This window comes from Colletes latitarsis, chromosome 14 (genome assembly GCF_051014445.1).
Source record: "Colletes latitarsis isolate SP2378_abdomen chromosome 14, iyColLati1, whole genome shotgun sequence".
NCBI lineage: Eukaryota > Metazoa > Arthropoda > Insecta > Hymenoptera > Colletidae > Colletes > Colletes latitarsis.
The window spans coordinates 19,083,875-19,100,990 of NC_135147.1; the positions used below are offsets into that span (position 1 = coordinate 19,083,875).

Here is a 17,116-nt window from a genome sequence, read left to right on the forward strand (position 1 = left end):
AAGGGTGAATCGAAAGCTGCAACTATCACGATTCCCAATGTTTGAGATATAAAAATCGACTTAACACTTTGATTGCCACGTCACCTATCGATGACAAGATTTACTACTGTGATACTAAAAAAATTAATTCTCCTTTGAGACCTTGGGAGGAATAAATTTGCATAGAATTTGTAAATTTTAGCAAGGTTGCAAAAATAAGTAATAAATTTTAGGTTATGTAGCTTACAATGGTCTAAAATCGAAATTATACTTTTGCAGAATATTATACGATTTTGATTTGTCAGTGAACGTGTTAAATGCAGTAAACATTTTATTGTAACGATGAACATTCGGTTTTAGGTTAGAAAACTTCTGGTGATAATTTTCTTTGTCTTTTGACTCGTTTGACTATTTTATAAAGCGACTACATGACAAATTAAACAGTTGTACTGAAAGCCAATTTATTTTAAGAACAAAACGCTTACGCTGAACGAACCCTAATACCCTGCTTTTAGAAAATGCCATTAATTATAATCGTTGAACAAAAAGTGGCAAGTAAATGATATTTATCGCCCAGTCGTGTACCGAGAGACTTTTTCCATCGACTGTATACTCGCGACTAAACGCGCGAGACCGGAAATGACTCTTCTCGTTCCCAAGGTGTTTACGATACCGCGTGTTCGATAAAAATCTCGGTATCGGAACGGACGAGCTTTTTTCTTCATCGTCGGACAAAGAAACGAGTATCGATAACGGTGTAGTTTCCCCTCGTCTCTTCTTCTTCCTGTTTGCGTCCGCGGATTTCCTCTCCGCGCATGCGCGTTCGATCCACCGTCCGCACGTTTCCACTTTCGATTCGTTCCACTTCGGGGATAGTTTTCCCGTCGAAATTTCAGCGATCGGACGCTCCGCCGGGTTTCTTTTCTTTTTCCACCGTCTGTTCTCGTCCCCCTGGCCCTCGAAACGATAAGTTCGAGCCGATAAACCGCGTCAGGGTTTCTGCACGGCTCGAACGCGCGCGCTCGCCGTTCTTCGTTCCTGAAACGGAAGCGAAGGGCTGCAATTATAGCGGTCGTTACTTTTCCCGCTTGTAACCAGAGTGACTATGTATCCGTGCAGTCGATTAACTGTGACCTTCGCCGCTCCGGCGAACGTAGAAACGTGGACGAATATGTTCATGAACCGAGCTCCTTCTATTCATACAAGGTGGCTTGCTAGAAACGGGCCATTTTAGCGTCTTTGTTATTTTCAACAGTAATGAGAAGCTGTTCGAGGCAGCCGTAAAGGTTCTAGACGATATAGCATTGGGGAGTTAAGGTTACGTGTCAATAGTATAGTAGTTATACCGATGCTCAATTTGATCATCGATTTGTGGAGTCCTATTGAAAGAGAGATGGAAAATAAGCTAGTGGACTCATCAATAGCGTATCCTAGCAGACCCTGCCTTAGACGCCGGAATATAGGGTAGATTTTTTCTTTTTACTTTACTTTTACTCCCTATAACTTTCATTTGGCATGTTGAGTTAGTGTCAGTCTGTATGTAATTATGGTGCGTGGTGTTTTATCTCGTTAAATTTCATGGTTAGAGTTAGAGGAAAAACTTTCATAAACCTCTTGAACGATATTGGGTAGTCGGTTGAGGAGCGTATATAAACAAACAGAAAGTCGATCGAGCGCTTGCGAGAGAGACAAGACCGTAGCCCTCTGGTGGTGAGTACTGGAGGTAATGGACCACAAAGTCTGAACGCAAAAGTTATGCTTATGGTTTAGAGCGCGCCATAGTCAAAGAGTTATTGTCCCCAGCTGGAGACAAAAATCGTCACCTACCCCGCGTTCAAACAAATTGACAATCAAGGCGTTTCTCATCGATCGATGCTGCTCCCATAAAACTTAGGAGCCATATCGGAGAACGAGCATGTCTATCGACGCGATTAGATTCCACGGATCGATCGAGCAACGATTTTCATTTTCGGTTCGAAGGGGACTATCATTCGCTGGTTCGGTAACCAATCCGCATATACTAATTGATAGTTTGTTTTTCGAATCAACGGCAAGGCGCGGTTTATTCTCCTTCCCATAAGTCGAGAGGCAAAGGTTTCCGTTGATTTGCATGGGCGAGCATGCGAGATCATGGTCGCGGTATCGGACGCGCTCGCGTATTTGCAAATATAATTACACTTGTTCCGTGCGCGTCGGATGCACGGGGTTTTTAAGACCCCCGATCTGAATGCGGGCACCGATAGCGGATGGGATTATTACGGTGATTCCTTAATCGGTGCAATTAATACTGCACCGTTCGCGGATCGTTTAAAAACGGGCCTCCGTTCACCGAGTCTTACCCGCGATCGCTGGGAAGGCGACTTACAACCGCGGATAGATGCCTCCAGTCGGAATGGTTAACGACAAGTTCCAACGTTTCGCTGCGCGGACTACGTTTATGGTAATAAAATTACTATCGCTGTTACGAATTACGGATGTCGAATTACCGTGCGAGTCACGGCCAACGGAACGCTCTGGGAGGTTATGTTACTCGATTTTTCGCCGCTGAATTCGAGGTTAGAATTTGTCCGAGCTGGACGCGATATATAATCTATAACAATCCGTAACAATCTGTAACCCGCGAGATCGTGTTGCTCGACTTTTCAGGCCCGAATTCATGGTTAAGTTCGAATTCGAGGTTAAGTTATTAAAGAAAGATATTTTATGATTGATATGTAATTATAGTTACTTGTCCAAAGAGTATAAGAATTGATATTACATAAAATATTCTGAGACAAGTGTTTTTCGTTTTGCTTGTTACGGACTTTCTTGTTCTATAAAGACTCCGCAGGTGTCGCTACTGGTACTTTGTATCTACGTAAATTCGTACTAGTTCGAAACTAATTTTACAGAAAAGTAGTTCACTTCAAGAAAATAGATACTTTTCTAGAATTATTTACAACAAAGAGTGTGTTATAATAAAAATAAATTGACTCAAAAAGAGACAGAAAGAAAGATAGACTAGATTAATTATCGAAGTTCTAATCTCACGATAATAAAACAATTTGAAAAAATAACTTTGCTTGTAAAGGGTTGACAAATAACTATAAGTGTTTAAATATACAAGATCTTCGTTGTTTAATGCTGGTCCAAGAATCTGAAAAGAGTAGAAGGGAACATCTTGGCACCGTTCCGCGATCGACGCAACGATACCAGGGAAACGAGGCAATCGATGCGAAATCAATTAGAAAGATAGATTGCGCCAGCTCCAATTACGTTTTCCCCGGCGACAATGATAAATCGTAACGGGGCGTCTATAGCGAGCAACGCTTCGATTATAAAGGTCATCGAGTGAAAGTACGCGGCCAATTAATACCGATCGATACCGCGATCCCCTTCGATAATAATTACTCTCGCGGCGCACGCGCGAAAATCCTAACCTGTGAGTCGTGCGACTGCGACTGCGCAACCGACACGTGACTATCTTCCAATCCAATCAGTCATTTCTTCTCGAAACGTTGGAGGTTCTCGTCAGTCAATGTAAGTCTAAATTAATAATAAAATTGTATCATTAGTCAGTTGGAAACTACATAAGTAGTTATCTACTCTTATAGATTTATTTTCTTAACTTCTTGTCTTTTCTCTGCGTTTCACATGTTGTCAAACGACAAGAATTGATCTCTTCTTTTTCATGTTAGTCGAAAGAACATGTCTACCTGTCTCGATTGTTTTAAAGTGGGAATAATCATTCTGTTGGAAGCATACACGCATAATAAAAACTTGCATATTTTAGATGCATCGATGCATGCAAAATTAATAAAATCACATTCAGTTTGTGCATCAGCTGAATTTCAAGGGAAACAATATTAAGTAAATAGTAAATATTTATAAATGTCCTCTTCCCCGTTTTTTTTTCTTTGATTTTGAGACGGAAAGGGTACCTGGGGCAGCAAAAATTTAGATTCCTGCGGTAATGACAAAGGGAATTTCTCGAGCGTCTTAAGTCGCGCGAAGATTATAAGCGTTTGGTCCTTGGCGAAGGGCTGGTGCCCGTTCTCTGAAAATTCTGATCCGAACTTGGAAATCGAAGGGCAGCGGAGCGTGCATCACGAGCGACTGCCGCGATAGGATAATCGGAGCGAGAAAAAGGCCAGCGAGCGAGGTGACTCGACTCGACCGCACGCGATCTGGGTCGGCCGATTGCAACAATGCGCTTTGTGCAGCGTGCACCAAGGGAGGAAGGCACAGTCGACATATGCACCGGGTTAGCTGGTCGCTCGCCTACGTGCACGTGCCGCGCAGTTAGCTCTCCGGTTCTCGTTCCGTGCCATTTGTTGCTGCGTTTTCCTCCTTCGATCGTGCTTTCGAAAGCCCCTTTGAGACTCGGTGCTCTCCTGGGCCGTTTATCATCCGGACAGGTCTTCTTGAAAAATTCTGCACAGTCTCTACTTTGATTTCAATAATCGACTAAAATATTCACCGACCGTACTCTGCCTGCCTACTCCTGCCATAAGTTCTGTCGAAGGAGTATATTGGGTCATTGAAAAACGAACATTCGAATCAGCCCTTTCTACAGAACTGAACATGTCCGTAGCTTGTAATAAAATCTGCAACTTTGCAAGCAACTTCGAGGAAACGTACACTCATTGTACTATAGATTCGTAATTTTTCACCAATGGTAAATAATGATATTGTTTAAAACGAAACTACGTTCGTTAGGACCACCCAAATTTTGTTCTGACTAGTTTGCAATTGAGATAGTTTAAATCTGCGATATTGGAAACTGATACTCGACGATTAACGCGATCGCCGACTTTGTAACAACACGAGGCCATTTGACAGTGAACACTCCGGTGCTAAATGCCAGTTCGTTCGCACATAAAAATTTATATTTCTCCATATTCCACGGTCTCGGAACGATTCCCCTATCCCGTTGCAATCTTGTTCGAAGATTTCATTCGGTAACGAGTACGTTGACTCCGCTGGAACGTTTCGATGTTTGCAAGAACGGATGCACGGAACGCAACGTTCAATGGGAATCGGAAGATTTACAGCCTGACTTTTCCCTCGGGACGTCAGCGATCGCGGCGTCAAAGTTCTCCGGGGCTGTGTTCTTCCCACGAATTCAATTCCCGATAAGAGCGGCCAGCACACGGCGCTCAGCCAGCCGAGATTTAACTAAGATCCGCGTATTAGTATGCCCGACTAGCATAACATGGTAGAAAACGGTACACGGGACCGCGACAAAGCCCGCCGGAGGTAACTTATGGGTATGAACTCTGCAAAAGGACTTCCTGCATGACCTCTGATCGGGAAACAAGGCCGTGGCCGCGAGCTGGGTCGTTGCACGAACCGGGCGGTTAGCGTAAAATATTCTCATAGTATTCGTTATTGGGTCCTTTCCCTTGATATCTCATGTCAAAATGCCGGACAAATGTTTCTCAAACCCTCGCGGCTGTTTGGACGAAGCACACCAGTCAGTCTCATCAACGCTACTCCAAAGAAGGACGCTATATTAATGTAATATTACACATTATAGATACAATATTATTGAATTAATACATTTTCTTCGACAGATAATGCTTCCACCCGATTATCACTTATTTTGTTCTAACACTTTTTGGTGAATAAGGAATTTTAAAATACCAGTGTACTGAAAACAGTATTGACTAACACCTCAATAGAAAATCAAAGAACTTTTATAACATATAAAAATATAATCGTCGAAAAAATAAGTGTATAATACATATATTGTTTCAAATTTTAATACAAAATTACAGACCGTATTTCTAGAAGTAGAATAGAGTCTTAGAACGTCACAAAGAAGTAGAATGAAAGGTGTAATAAACTCAACGCGGTAATAAATATTTTCGTCTCTTTATAAAAGACCGCGAAAAATATTAATCGTGGAGTGTGAGAAGCATATGGAATCACAATGCCCAATCTGTCGAAGCTGCGGTGTACGAGCATGTGGGAGCAACGGCGATTCAAATATTCATTTCCGTAACCAACGTCTTTCGAACGCGTTTGCTCGCCGTTTTACCAAACACGTTCGGGTAATTTTCACGTCGAACAGGAATCCACGGTTCAGTGAAGAGCTTGCGCTCGAGAATGTTTTGTTAGCACAGCCACCGACATGATAAACGGCGGCAGGTATAACAATGGGTTCATTACCAAAAGTTTGGCCCAGCTTGGGCCCTCTTGGCGAATCCTGGGCCCGGCGAAGGGGTCCCGGGTCACTGGCCTCTGGACACGAATGCCCAGCTCGCTGTAACAGCCTTTGCGAAAAGTACACGTGCACCGGGACACCAATGCACCGAAGCTCTCGATAATATGAAAACAAATCCTATAAAGTCTATTCGTTTTATGGAAAATATTCAAAAAGTTACGTATCTCGATCTTCACAGTGGTTTCGATAGAAAAACCTGAGAATAAATAATAATAATGACCCAGAAACAGAAGAGTTTGCAATGCAGGATCAATCAACGCAAGAAATTTCCAAGAAATACTTATACTATTAGCAACCTCACCTAAAAGTGATCCTAAAATTACCTTACCTACAAGTCTTAAAAATTCTACCATAATGTTTCATGAATAAACTCGTAGTCTTGGAATCTAGGCTAGTAGACCTTGTTGCAATCGTTGCAATAAACAGAAAGTACAGCATAATCAAAAAATAATTTACAACAGCAAAGTTTCTGCGAAACCAGACGTTTGAAAGGGAAAGTAAGAATGGCAATAAAATAAGAGCCAAAGTTGAAAGTCATCTCGGTGAAGAGACTGGACGCCACGAAACGCTGTTCGAGCGTCCGCTCGACGGGAGATTCGGGAAATCCCGAAACGCTGTACCGACTGGTTGTTCTTGCAGAAGAAAAGGCGATCGCGCCGGTTGACTGTGCTCGTCTCGCCCGGTTCTATTCCTCGCGGCGAGGAATATCATTTCAAGAACGATTCGCGGTTCAACGACCGATCGTTTGCGAAGCCCTTCAAGCCTGGCAGCCAGTCGGACGTCATATCTTAGCCGCGATCGTCTCAGAGAAAACGCTTCGCTTTGGGATTCGCTGTTCTCGTCCCTCTTTCAGTTCTATGTTTGCCAATGACGCTGAAACGTCCGTCGTCGTAAAGATGGGTCTTAACGCAATATTACTTGGGCAAACTGGCGTAAACTAGCGTAAACTAGCGCAAACGAGCGTGACGCGGTTGGCGAGCAAAGTGGCTTCCCTCCATTGTGTGCTCGCCGATTTTGACCAACTGCCGCGCGTGCCATTTTAACTCGGAGCCGAAGCTTCGATCCCCGTCTTTTACAGAGTCGAGTCCAGATCCGTGGGCTTAAGGGAACCATCTTGCTCTTTAAAGAGGCAGCATAAAGATCCGCAACTTTTTTTCTTGCAAACTTGAAGAAGACTCGTGTTTTTGTGGCCCGTTTCGGTTTCCAGGGCCGGCAGATGGCGCGTCACAATTCGTAAAGGAAGTCCTTTATTGGCTGTTAATGTCGTCGCGTGGCCGCAAAGGTACTCGTACACGTTGCGATCGAGCAACGTAAAAATACACTCTCACTATTGTCCCAGTGCCGAGACGATGCCCTTACGTTCCCGTATGAATATGACTATGATGATACCCGGAGCGTGTGGGACGCTTTGTTCCTCCTCGTCGGTCTGTCTCACCCCGCAGTGGCGTAAGACTCGCCAGAAACTCGCGCGCCTTTGATATTTGGTGTATCGTTGCTCGATGTCGCTAGTGTCGCACGAGAAAGTCGAAGAATAAAAAATCGCATCGGAATATTTTCTGCATTTCGTTTGTTAATCGGTTTAAAAATTTCGCTTTTGTTTATCCTTTTTAACCTGTCGCGGTTGCCCCACGCGTTGGAATGCAGTAAAACTCGACTCGTGCTTGATCGAACATAAATTTACGATGCGTTTAGGTTAGGCACAGCCTCGCCTCTTGCATCACGTATTTGTCTATGTACATTCTTTTCTATGGTGTAACGAAGACATTTTTACAGTTACGCTACTGTGAATAAGATGTAGAGTTTGTGCGGTTTATTGTGTGCGTTACTGTACGCACAAGATCTTAAAGGAAAGAAATAAAAATATGGCCGTGATCATCGAGCCCAACGTTTATTATTGAGAAATTGAGGTTATATCGTGGTCGATGGAAGGATGTTGGTCGGCGATGGCACGAAAAATTACGACAAGTCTGGCGGCAACATTGTTTCCGGAAAAAATAAACGTATGCACGCCCATTGTGCGAATACGACCGACAGAACACCACCAGAAGGGTTTTTGTTCCGACGTATGGCGGAACATATGCGCAGACCAGCGACGCGACGGTCCTCCTCGCCTTTGTCGTTGCAACGAAAAGGAACACGTGACTTCGGTAAAAATGCCAAACCCTTTTTACTCTCGACGAAAACATCCTAAAGAAAGCACGACCGTCGTAACTGTCGCTTTTCGTTGCCGGCGAGAAAATATTCCAGTCCTTTCATCCTCCACGATAACAAGAAAATTCGCGCTACCGTCCAGAGATGTTAGAAAGCCACGATCGGTGACAACTTCTTTCAGAATATTATTTTAAAGTCGTGTTACTCGTTTGTTATTCTTCTTTCGTTATCGTAACTGTCAAAATATGTTAATGAACTACGGTGGACTGCAAATAACGATATATGTTTAGTGAATTATTTTTCTATACTGGAACAACACTTTTATATTCTTCAGACATTCTTTGGTAACATTTTCACAAAATGGAGATTATATACTTTAACAAATAATGTTTTTATTAGGCATATTATAATAATTCTGCAGGAAAAATAAAGTGGATCGACATTTCTTCGAATAAAATAGAAGTTAACATCTACATGTATAAATAATTATGCACGTTTTTATAATTTTATTAAAAATTAGTTAATTTGTATAAAAGTATTTTAAATCACGAATATTATTCGCATGTTTCTTTCATTATTATTATAACGCGTAAAGTTGATAATTTTAACCTGAAAATAATTTACGCAACAAAATAGAAAACGTTAGACTATAGAGTGAAGTTCGAGACTGTTTGGCTCTTTGTTCGATGTTCGGGAAAAATTGTAAGCCAACTGGTAATTATTAATAACGCAAGGGAGGCGCCGCGATTGTCCGCGAGTGGAAATTTTACAAAATGATCACCGAATGAATTATTCCGTCGCGAGCCGCGCGTAATTACCACGTACGAGTTAGTGATAAATAATTTGCAAATATGCCACGTACAACGACAACATTGTGCACAGGGGCGGATCGCGGCGTCGATAGTCGCCATGAGATTTATCGATGCGTTCGATTGCCGTTGCCAAAGTCGACCTCGAGCCCGCGTCTTTGTCTCGGTTCATCTTTTTAACGAACAAAATAACCTGAACGTCGACAAGCATCGCTCTATTAACTCCCCTGTCTCGTTCTATCGTTGACGGGGAATCATACGTTCCGATCGGATCGATGGTGTTTCCTCGCGACGAGATTTATCGATTCAATTTGTCGACAGAATTTCTCGTCGAAACTTTCGACGAGCGAATCCGTTTAAGGCTATAGCAATTAAAGATCAAACATCGAGATTGAAAAGCTGCTGGCCTCGGGTCTTTTTTCGTTCGTGTTACATCTGCAAACAGATTTGTTAAATAGAATTGTTGTTCGAACGTTCGACGTGTTTGAACGAACTTGGTAAATATCGTATAAATGAAAAAAAATTGAAAATTGAAATTGATGAGATTCCTGTGGTCGTTGACTCGTTAGGTTGGGTTACACCACAATTCTACAGATATATTGTGTTTCTTCGATTGATCCACAATTTTAACTAAATAGTTTGCTTCAGCTAGAGGCAGAATAATTCTATTGTTATTAAACGATAATTTTGAAATATCCAATCGTCGAGTTGAACTTTAAAACCACTTGCATTCCCGCCATTTCTCGTAACTAATTTTCGTATCTTCGCGAGGATCCTTCTCGAAAAGGCGAAGGAAGGAGATCGGCAAGAAATAAATTAGTGAAAGGGATAAAACATAAAAAAAAAGGTCGATTCTTGAGGAGGAAAGCTATCGATAAGTTAGGTTGACAATAACCTCGAGCGCTTCGGTTCTTTTTATCGACAAACGAATTTAGTCGAGTGTATAAAACACCGCTTTAAATCATTGGAACTTAATAATCAGTCTGTGCGCTCGTAATTCTTAACCGGGAATCCCCGGGTGGAAGCAGGGGATGCTAAAGGTGTAACGGGGAAGGTGAAATGCCGTAGGAAGGCGTGTCGTTGCGTTGCTCGAGCCAGGAAGACCAGGAGAACATGATTTCGAAACGGGTCTCCTGTTCCTCTGCTTCTGCCAATTTGTTCCATTTAAACAAGTGAAGTTCGCCTCCATTCGGAAAAATATTACATTAAAGATTTCTCCGAAGTACTCTCGTCTGTAAACATGTAATTTATCCCTCAGCTATAATTCATTATTTAAAACGTTAAGAAATGTAGTCTGACTTAAAATATTATACCACTTAATTCCCAACGGATTATGGGCCTAGTGGATCGGTGAATTTTCCTGTCGTTTTTACGACACTGTTCCGATTAAACAGTGAAAAAGAATTTTCTATATCTTAATTGTACATAATTAAGGTAACAATTTTCTAATTTTTACGGAACTTTCCAATTTCTCTCACGACTCTAGCCCGATTTTCATCCGAAATTCGAAGCGTCCGAATTAAAATGGCGCGCGAGTCCCAGGTCTCTCGACTGAAAGGGGCAGAGCCGCTGGACGCAGTTGGCTGTTATTAGAAGTTATTACGCCGACGGTATTACGTACCGACGGCAATCGTAAACGAGGGATTTTAATTGCCCCTTCGATAAAAACATCCTCCGATGAAGACGTTCTGGCTTGTCGAGCTGCTCCTCGCGTCGGGCCAGCGACGCCATGGGACTCGAATTGCCATGAACGGGCAGAATCCACCGTCCCATAAATCATACCGATAACGATCCAATTCTGCCACGGAATCGTAATATTTCATTATTTATTTTATGCGGTCTTTCATATATTACGCGTTCGAGTACGGCTAGGGGACGCTTTAACGCCGCGGCGGCCACTGAAATTCTTGATGTTTCAATTGAATTTCAAACGGAGCGTAAAGCGCCGCTCGCCTAGCCCGATGCCTCATCCGGGAGCACGGCTGTATGTCTGGGGGCCGTTTATTACGGCGCCGGGGAGATTATGAATTCAAGTACGCGGCCGCGGTAGAAATTGAGTCGTTGTAAAACGAGAAATCGTAACAGTTCAACGGGGATGGGGAACAAAAACTTTGGTATCGCTTACGATCTTAATCTCTGCCTCTCGACGTCTGTATCGAAACATCACGAAAAACGAAACAGACGTAAACAAACATATGATACTGAAAACCATTTTTTATTGTAAATCTGAAAAACATTCGAACGTCCAGGTATCGACAATTTCAAATTTCCTCGAACTCCCAAAGTATAATAGAGAGATGTGCTCTCAATTATACTAATTGTCGTCAATTGTGACGTTGCTTCGCTGCAGGTAGGATCTCGTAGAATTTGTTGGAGGGTAGAATATAAAAAGAGAGAGGGCAGCGTTTCGTTCAGGTCTGCTAGTGGACTCATCAGTAAGGCTTTCTAGCAGGCCCTCCCCTTAACACTTTGACTATCAACGTCACCCCTATATGGATGACAGAACTTTCAACAGTGGAACTACAATTAATTCTCAAGTTGAAACGTTAAAGAAAAGAAATTTTAATGGGATTACAAATGTAACTACTACGACAAATTTTAAGTTGCGTAGTTTACAATAGCCTAAAATCAAAGGTCTGGGGTCTCGTAAATAATTTTAGGATTCTAGACTGACAGTCAATGTCTTAAACGACTGGATATCGGGAAGTTGGTCAAGGAGTGTATATATACCAACCGAGAGGTCGATCGAACGCTTGTGAGAGCGCGATCCCTCTGGCGGCGAGCATGGAAGGTGACGCCACAGTCATTATTGGCTAACTACCATTCCATCGCGTGGCAAAGGACACAAATGAAACGTATAGCGACAGACTAGGATAGGACAAGATAGAGGGACATTGGCGTAACCGTACGCTCAAAATACTAATCATGAATAAAACAAATCTTTAATTCCGTCGTCTTCTGTGGTTTCAACGAAACACACAAGCACAAAAATATCGACGAGTTCCACCATTCGTAACCACCATGTGAATCCTCGGACAACCAATCGGTTTGCCTGGACGCATTGTTTCCCACGTGAGGTATGTAACCATCGGTATCACGGTGGCCGCCCGGCGTTCTGCATCGGTAATTTGCATGACCGATGATCGAGCAGTGGTGCAGCACAGTGACTAGGTGCATCGTCATTACGCACTGGCCAGATACGATCAAACTGTCGGTAATGATAGTCGCGCGATCTGGCGCGCGTACGCGGAGCCTGGGTCGCGTTTATTAAATTACGTCAAATTATTGGTACGCTGCGAGGGCTGATTATCAAGAATGCCCTAGGATCATGCACGCATGGTAGTTCGAACACGAAGGTCCCGGTCGTCTTCTACTTTTCCCGATTGTTACGGGTCCCTCGTAGCGTTGGTAAAGACGGGAGCTCGAAAGGTACGTTCTGGGTGGGCGGAGCCCCCTCGTCCCGGACGTTATTGGTTAAAATACTTGACGCCACCATGTATGCGATTGCACGAGATCCATTAACCGAATCACCCATTGGTCAATATACTTTTCCTGCGTTTACGCCGATTCGATGAAAAAATGTTTCCAACAAAAATTGTTCAGAAAAACTGAACTCGGTTATCCGAATAACTATATCTAAAGGTGGACAAATTTTTCGGCGAAATTAAAAAATTCCAAATCATTCTGGAAAAATTCTTTTTAGTTGCAAGGGTCAATTATAATCATTTTTGATGAATAGACATACCCCTGAAATCCTACGCACTTTCGAGATAAAAATTCGAGGTGTGAATTTTTTCGACAAAATTAAAATATTTCGAATCGTTCTAAAAAAATTATTTTTCGTCACAGGGGTCAATTACAATAATTTTTGGTCAATAGACATATTCCCGAAATCCTACGCTTTTTCGAGAAAAAAATTCTTTACCGAAGATACAATGTCTGACCATGACTGCACTGATTCCCCTGAAATTTCATGCGTGTGTTTATAACATCATAACTCATGAACGGAATGGAAGATTTCAATGTTTCGAAATGCAAACAACGTGTAATTTTTGTGAGGAATATGTCGAAATCCTAAGAATATTCAAAATATGTATTCGACCTGGCTTTCCTCCCAAACTGTAAATTATTTCTCGCTATATTGAGTATTATATACATGCACTGGTGCCCGTATAAATAAATAAATAGAATCCGCTATGTGGATCAAGGCGTAACAAGAACGTCGAATTAAGAAAGTAAATGTCTGTTTTCAGATTCGAACCGACGAAGGGCTGAAGAAGGCAAAGAGCGGCCCGGATGGGGCGCCATGGATCTCCGATGTCTTCGACTAATCAAAACTCGTAGCCAGAGCTCAAGCAACGACGCGGAGACGGACCATGGTCCGTCGACGATCCCACCATTTGTCCCTTTAATTAATTCACCGCGGCAGCCATTCGAATCGTAGCTTTCGAACAACGGGGCGAACCATTCCGACGTGGTCGCACTTTTCTGCGAGAAATTAAAGCATGCGCACGCGTGAACGAGCTAGAGAAGAGAGAGATAGAGATGCTGCGTGCTTTTCGCGATTGTCTGAGCGAATTATCTGAATGAACAGAGAAAGAAAATTTGCGAAACGCTCGTCGCGCGGGGTGACGAAGACCTACGGTAGTTCCCTCTTTCAAGATACGAAAGCGAGGTAGCAATTTTTGTCCGAGGAGATTCCGTTGCTCGAATCCGGGGGTAAAATTGTTGCCTGAAAGCGGGAATTACTGTATCTAGACGGAAGAAGAAGGTTACGATCAGAAACAAGAGGCCTCTGTAGATGCTAAGTCCTGGTTCTGTTCTCGAAGATGGAATGAACTGTCGATGATGCAACAAGAGGAAACGGAAAAAAGCAATTGTTCCTTCAGATCCTTCTACGAAGGCTTTAGAGAACGGTTGCCTTCGCGTTAAAAATATAAGAAATTTGTTCAAAATAAACTTTGTAACTGCAGAGCGCCTCTTGCGATCGGTGTTCAACCCCAGGTTCGATTCTTTGACGGGGGTTGGGAGCAAGCTCGACGAATTTAGCGATCGAAACGATTGTAACAGCGGACAGGATAACGCTGACGTGGAAAGCGAAGAGGGTCCATCTCGATCCGGCGAGATTGCACGCGAGCGTAGAGAGGACTTTACGGATCACGAGACTGCTTCTCAGGAAGGGGGAAAATCGACGGGAGAATTTGAACGAACGTAGACGTGTAGCCGTCGACTTCGGGGGGCGTAGATCTCGTGACGCAGTGATCACAGAATCGCCAAGGCACGCTAACTTAGCAGAGCGATATTCCACGCTGAAACGCGCCGTTAGTTTAATCTACTAGGGAGCGTAAGTTAAAGATACGAATGCCATAATAATGACCAAGTTCTGTGGTTGTACTTAAGTCATACTTTTACACTTTACTGTTTACATTATTAAGGGCTAATTAAGTACGTAAGTTGCATAATATTCCATTGACGGAGTGTCTTGTATCGAGTTAATGTTAGGCCTCTGTTTCCTTTTTTTTTTGTTTTTTTTTTTGTCGTCGTTTGCATCGACGGTCCCGGGAAATCCCGCGGAGCGCTCGTCGACTCGCTGGTTGGAAATTCGACGAGAAGAGATATTGTGCCTTTTGGAGAACGCTACGAGATTGATGTATCTTTGCGTGAGAATTGATTTTTATCCTCGACCGGCGAAACAACCCACACTGTGCCTTTGTAGCTACGCGTACCCTAATCTTGAAACGTGTCGTCCGCTAGGAACTCCTTGCATCGATTTTTATGACTCCCTCCGCGCCAACAATCGCGTAACGAGTAATTCCCTAGCGCCGGTCGAGGATCCAGCGAGTCGATGCAGCGATTTCCGCTAATCGGTGCATTTACATCCGTCCCGGCGATTCCAGGAACGTCGACGAAGGCCTGTGACACCCGAAAGAACCGCTTAACGAACTCTTTATCGGAAGTCAGGTATCGAGACCGCCTGTCGGTTAATGGTCCTGGCCACACGACGCGCTCTGGACCTTGGTCTCACTTTTGTGATTATTATTTAAGTACATGTTAAGCGTATGTTAGGCTAGGTTAGGCTTTTTACAATATTTCCTTTATGTTCTTGAGAAATTTTCGTTGTCCTTCTTTTCTCGCCGAGAACAAATCGCACGTGTATCCTCTACGAACGGATAATACATCGAACGCCCGACAGATGGGCGCGGAGTTTCACGGAACCCAAGCGAGAAAAGAGCCGTGCATTTATATATTTACAAATCGACCAAGATTCCGGAGGACGATTTTACCCCCCTCCACCTTGGAGTCCGAGGTGACACGCTGTTCATCGAACCAGTATCACGATAGGAACACGTTTAATCCGTACGACGTACTAGCTCTTACAAGCTCTGTAACATAAGTTTCTAGCCGTAACGTCAAGAAGGTGTAGATTTCTGATTCTCATGATAAACATTCTATTTTGCGTAATGAAACTGAGAAAGAAGGCACTCGGTCCCCTTTACGACGGAACTCCGTGCGCTATAATCGTTCGCGAGTCGAGGACGAGTATCCCGTATGCCGAGGTTCGCCGACATTTTGCCAAGAGAACGTATTGCAGTGCTGCCAGTGTTTTTCACTGTATCGTCTGAAAAATCCCCCACACACCGTCCCACCAATCCATCTCGCCATCCGTTTTCTTACCGCCATTGTTATCACGATTTTATGTCCTTCCCAAGTTCATCCTCGTTAAGTCTAGTTATTCGCATTGGGCATTGGATGCAACATTGTCCCGCATCTTTGCGTTGCATTTCATCGAGGTGGCGCGTCGATTCTCCAACGATGGGTTCGTGTTTTTTTTTTTAATGGCGAAATGCTCGAATGCGTAAGGGTCGAGGATCGTTGTGCCTTCGAATGCGCACGTTGATATGTTTAACGATTGTAACGAGGGCAGACATCCACTTTGTGATTCCGTAAGCAGTTGTTCAGTGTTTTTTTTTTTATACTTCCCTTAATGCTTATCTAGGATAGCTTGTGTACCCTAAAGAGTGTTTCAATAAAATTGACAATGAAATCAATCAGGTCTGTTAATGGATTAAAAAGCTTTCTATACGTCCAGTGACACGAGAGGAGGCAAAGTCATCGAATCCCAATCCCAATTCCATAAATAATTTTCGAAGGAAACTGACAGTGAAATGTAATAGATGTCTGACTGTGAACGGACTAAACTACTTATTCTTAGACTGCAAGCAAAACGTCGACAGATGCCGCCACTAATTTCTGTATATCAACATCACAGGTACACATTCCTATCACAGACGAGATATACGATTACATGTGTTCCTATTAACACTCTCTTTCCATACGTAGGTACCAACTTATATCACAGACGAGTTATACGAGAAGACCTTTTACCTTATGAACTTCCGTGGCCCCATCTGACTGCCATACCGACCTGCAAATTCGGAAATGACTTCTAGCGCCCTCTTCTCATGGATGGCGGTCAGTTGAGAAACTATTCACTGAATTAGTATCGATGGGCAAACAGGTGTAGTTTGCGCGTAAATAGGAAATTGTTTAAACATCGAATCAGAATAATAAAAGCTTCTCGAGCCACAAGTTGAGTTCTTCCATATTTTCTAAGATCCGCGTTTATAAGTAAGCAAACGCATAAAAGGTAGAGAAATAGCTGCCATCTAGCGTCGAAGGTAACTATTTCACGACAAACTTGGACGTTTTCCCACCAGGTTTTTTTACATTTTATTTTTGGGAAAAGAATTTTTTTCTCGAAAATGCGTAGGATTTCGAGGGTATGTGTATTTACCAAAAATGATTGCAAACAACCCCCGCATCTAAAAATAATTTTTTTTCAGAATGATTTGTAATTTTTTAATTTCATCGCTAAAGACCGTCGGTAAAGACGTAATCGCAGTTGGAGCCAGCGTCTCCCAGCCTCTGCTGACTTTTGCTGGCCTCTGCTGACCACCGCTTATATTTC

At 43.0% G+C, this 17,116-nt stretch overlaps 1 protein-coding gene across 1 annotated transcript in view; it reads left to right on the top strand.

The window, feature by feature from the left end:
- The window catches only part of Sano (CABIT domain-containing protein serrano), a 262,616-nt gene extending 246,420 nt beyond the window's left edge, over positions 1-16,196 (top strand). The window contains exon 5 of the mRNA XM_076781093.1: positions 13,401-16,196. The gene's annotated coding sequence lies outside the window, so the exon portion shown is untranslated. The remainder of the gene's footprint in view (positions 1-13,400) is intronic.
- Positions 16,197-17,116: the final 920 nt, after the last annotated feature.